Raw genomic sequence first — 5,551 nt, forward strand, 5'->3', positions numbered from 1 at the left:
TTCAAAAAAACTATTTTGAAATCACTCGGACAGCACTCCGTCGTAATATTTTATGTATACTAATAATATCTTGAAATAATACAGAGCAAATATATATATATATATATATATATATATATATATATATATATATATATATCAATTGAGAGAGTTTAGAGAAATATTTTTTCAAGTTTCTATGAAATAATAAAACCTATTGAATTCTATTTATAATAGATTTTTGAATTATTAAAGTGAATTATTAAAGTATGAATTATTAAAGTGAATTATTAAAGTATGAATTATTAAAGTGAATTATTAAAGTATGAATTATTAAAGTGAATTATTAAAGTATGGATTATTAAAGTGAATTATTAAAGTGAATTATTAAAGTATGAATTATTAAAGTTAAAGTAAAGTAAAAGTAAAGTAAAGGTAAAGTTAAAGTATAGTAAAAGTATAAAAAACTATGTATGTATAATACGCGTATAAATATATATAATATTAATTTAAATCGTTATATATATTTAATGAAATAAAATATAAATATCGTTATATTTATTATACTGGTTAAGTAATGAGTTGTCAAAAGTGATTCTAGATATTTATAAAAGTTATATACGTTTTAATAATAAAGTTCTTTTTAAACTGAAAACGTCTTTATACGTTTGAAAATAGATTAATAGAATATTATGGAAACCAATTCTCCACTAACTTTTGTCTAACTTTCGTAAATGACACTTTTTGTTTTTATTTATAAATAGCTTTACAAATTATTCTGAATATCGTTAAGAGGAATAGATTTTATCAAATCATAGTGGACCTCCCAACAGAGACTTGTAATCATAATTCAATGTTTCTGATAATTCAATCATTTAATATATTTTTTTTCGTCGAAAATCATATTGAAACAAATACGTTCGTGTAAAGTATTATACGTTTAATACTTTATTAATATTCTCAAGTTATAATATATATATACATATACATATCTATTTATATATAACGGTTCGTGAATCGTCAGAATTTGGTCGAGGTTATAATGAATGTATGAACACAGTTTAAAATTCTTGAGATTTAACTTAACAAACTTTGCTTATCGTGTCTGAATAATATAAAGATTAAAGTTTAAATTTGGTCGGAAATTTCCGGGTCGTTACAGTACCTACCTGTTAAAGAAATTTCGTCCCCGAAATTTGATAGAGGTCGTCATGACTAACAATGAGAATGTTAAGCTTGGAAATTTGTCCATGTCCCCCCCCCCATTCACGTTTTTAATGGGGGTATCCTCACCTCATTTTGGTTCAACTTCTATCATCATTTCTCTAGCTAAACACACACACTTACTAGCCTCATATTCTATACTTATAAGATTAACATTTACATAAATTAAACTTACCAACATGATAAGCAATCCAAATTGTTGAGAATTATGTTTTGAAAAGAGTTTTACACAACGTTTGACCGTCTAGTTGACCGATGATATCACGAACTATATAACATATGATAATTATACGTTTGTGTATATATATGTATATATACATATTTAACATGATCTAAGAATGTTGTAATATCTCATTTTGTATTAATAACAATAAGTTAAAAGTATATTTTAAAACTACTAACTTAAGTTTTCAAAACGATAACCATACGTAACGTTATTTGACATAAATACTTATGACCTATAATGTTTATACATATATCGTATATGTAATGTATTTAATCACTTTTTAAGGACTTAAATACATAAAACAATATAAGTGTAATCACAAAAGATAGCTATATTTGAATCCTCGTTCCGTTTTCACAAGATTTCTATACGTATATCTAGAGTATATGTACTCGTATCATACCTAACTTCTATACGTATTTACTATTGGTATATACACATCAAATCACCACCTAACTAGCCCTTGTTACTGCCCTAAGGTAGAGGTAATTACTTTTGTAAGATAGTATGACTAATTACACAAGATTACAAGCTTGGAAATTTGTCCATGTCCCCCCCCCATTCACGTTTTTAATGGAGGTATCCTCACCTCATTTTGGTTCAACTTCTATCATCATTTCTCTAGCTAAACACACACACTTACTAGCCTCATGTCTCTCTAAGAACTCCAGCAAAAATCCTCTCAAGAATCACCTTAAACACCACCATAACAAGATCAAACAAAAACACTACAAAAATACAACTTTCAATTCAAGTTTATGTCTTAAGTTGCTTCCAATCTTTCATCCAATTCCATCACTCTTTTGGTTCTAGATTTTTACTTCTCTTTTACAGCAATCTTGTCCAAGTAACTTGAGGTAGTAACTTTGTTCATAACCTTATTCGATTCATATATATATAGCTATCTTATTTTGTGGTATAAAATTTTAACAACAAGAACATAGTTTGAATATTTTCAAACTTGTTTGCAAACTAAATAGATCCTTCTCACTTAACTTTTAAAATACTTCAAGACCTGTAATATATCATAAATATATGCTAATTTAACAAGGTATAACTTGGTTTTTCAAAGAACACCTTAAAAACTGAATTTACGACGTCGGAGTGCAACCGGGGGCTGTTTTGGGTTGGATAATTAAAAACCATCTTAAACTTTGAATTGGAGGTTTATTTTCTGGAAAAATGATTTTTACTATGAATATGATAACACATAAAAATTTCATGATTTAACTCAAAGTATAAGTATTTTTAGAAAAATAATCATTTAAGGTTGTTTACATGATGGAAAATGATTAACTTCATAAGTTTCGCTAAAGTTTGACCTATGACCTGTGATTTCGAATACTAACTAAGGTATTTACAGTTCATATTCTTAAAGAAGGACTCGATCCAAGGAAGTGGCAAGTTGAACCAACGAAAACGGAGTTGTAACGAAGAAACTATGACCAAAACAAGATCGGATATCCAAAACTAGTTTAGCCACGAAAATAATTGGAGAAAAATTAAATGAATCACATCTTTCTAAAATAACATGATATTTTATATATATGTACTCATAATTTAATTTTATATATTTCAGGACCACCCGTAAACAATACGAGAAGATTAATCATAAGATCCCATGATTGTACGCAACACGTCATTTGACAACACCGGTACTTTATGTACGCAACACGTCATTTGACAACACCGGTACCATGGGTCAAGATTAATCCCGACCAATACAAATACGATGGGGTTTTATTTATTTCGATGGGGGTTTTATTTATTAAACACCTAAATATGAACCATTAAAATTGAATTACTAACATCGGACTGCTAACTACGGACTAAGAAATTATTAAAACTATTAAAAGTATAACAAGTATATATATGTGACGATTGTTTAAAATGGAAATATATTGATAAACTATATATGGATAGGTTCGTGATATCAACCGGAGACCAAGTCAAAATATATATATCTTCAAGGCAAAAGTGAGTATATAGTCCCACTTTTAAACTCTAAGTATTTCGGGATGAGAATACATGTATTTTATGTTTTACGTTATGGACACAAGTAACTGAAAAATATATTCTACGTTGAGTTGTACCACTGGCATACTTCCCTGTAGCTTGGTAACTATTATTTACAGCGGTATTGTAAACGCGAATCCTGTTGATAGATCTATCGGGCCTGACAACCCCAACCGGACTGGACGACCAGTATTCAACGGTTGCACAGTACTTCGTTTCGTGACTACACTTGGTACGGTGTAGTAAGATTTCATAATAAAGGGAATATGCGACGTGATTAAATGTTAAGTATGGTTACCAAGTGCTCAACCACTTAGAATATTTTTATTAAAATGTTTACATATGAAATCTTGTGGTCTATATTTATATCGCTGTCGGCATTAAACCTATATCTCACCAACTTTATGTTGACGTTTTAAACATGTCTATTCTCAGGTGATAACTAAAAGCTTCCGCTGCAACATGTTGAATTTAAGCAAGATCTTGAGTATGCATATTTGTGTCAAAAATAAAACTGCATATCCGAGGAATTGTAATGTAAAATATGCTAGAAATCGTATTGTTATCATCACATGTAAAGTTTGTAAGTCTAAGATTATCGCTAAACGATAATCATCTTTATATTGTCTAAAGCTTGTATTAACATAAGAGTTATGGTTTGTAATGTAAAATAAATGCAGTTGTTCTTTTAAAAATGTCGCATATAGAGGTCAATACCTCGCAATGAAATCATACGTTATCTAACTCGTTCTTATGGTTAAGGACGGGTTATGACATGTGGTATCAGAGCGGTGGTCTTAGAGAACCAGGTTTGCATTAGTGTGTCTAACTGATAAGTCGTTAGGATACATTAGTAAGTCTGGACTTTGACCGGGTCTGATTTAAAAACCATTGCTTATCATTGTTGGTTAAAATTTATATGTAAATATTATGTAGTACTAATGGGTTAGTTGTTGTGTGATAGATGTCGGGCTCAAAACTTGTTATCACATTCAGCGACTCCGAACCAGAATCTTCAGATGGTGTTCCGGTCATTAACCTATCCGGTGACGAAAATAATATCTTTGGGGAAGACTCACAAATTCCGGATGAACCAACAATAAAGAACCCGGAAAGTGAACCCGAGGAGGAAAGTGAACCCGAGGAGGAAAGTGAACCCGAGGAGGAAAGTGAACCCGAGGAAGAAATACAGGAAATTACAAAAGACAAGTTCGAACTAGGAAAGAAACGAAAGGCTAATGAATTAGAAAATTCAAATCCCGAGTTTAGTGAGGATGATGTGGCACCAACTCCACTAGACACTACCACCCCTATTCCCGCTATTCCTATTCGTTCTATCCCGGCATCCAGTTCTTCAGCCCCACCGCCAAAATATAGGCAGACAGCTAGGATAAGCGTTAGGCCATTCCTTGAACCTAAACGTCCTAGAAAATAGACCAAACGATGCACTGCCGTATTAAACCATAGGATCATATAATGTTTTGTATAATATTATTAGAGTGGTTTGCATAATGTTCGATGTAAGATAAGCATATGTAAAATAGTGAAGTATGAAATGCAATAATTTTCCATGGTTAAGTATTATTTAGATTGAAGTAATTGGTTCTGTACTAAGCTATTAAGTATGAACTTTAACGGGTAGGTACTACCCTAGATATAATTATAAAATGCTGATAAGAAGAAAAGGCTTTTATAATAATAACTGGTTCATATTATTAATAAGCTACGATGTACTGTAAATACATACTACATCTATAATATTCCATGTGAATAATTATTTTTTTTCATTCTTATTGAAGATTATGGCGCGATTGAACCGAATGACGGAACAAGAAATCCAGGAACTCATCAATCAGCGAGTGAACGACAGAATATTATGGGTCGAGGCTGCAAGAGCTGCTGCAGTTAACCCAAATCCTCATGTAGGATGCACCTACAAAACTTTTCAAGCTTGCAAGCCCTCATCATTCAGTGGAACAGAAGGACCGATCGGTTTAACCCGGTGGATAGAAAAGATGGAGACTGTGTTTAAAATCAGTGGTTGTGTTGAAAAGGACATGACCAAGTATGCATCGTGCACTTTACAAGATAGTGCACTCACGTGGT

Source organism: Rutidosis leptorrhynchoides, chromosome 3 (assembly GCF_046630445.1).
Source record: "Rutidosis leptorrhynchoides isolate AG116_Rl617_1_P2 chromosome 3, CSIRO_AGI_Rlap_v1, whole genome shotgun sequence".
Taxonomy (NCBI): Eukaryota; Viridiplantae; Streptophyta; class Magnoliopsida; order Asterales; family Asteraceae; genus Rutidosis; species Rutidosis leptorrhynchoides.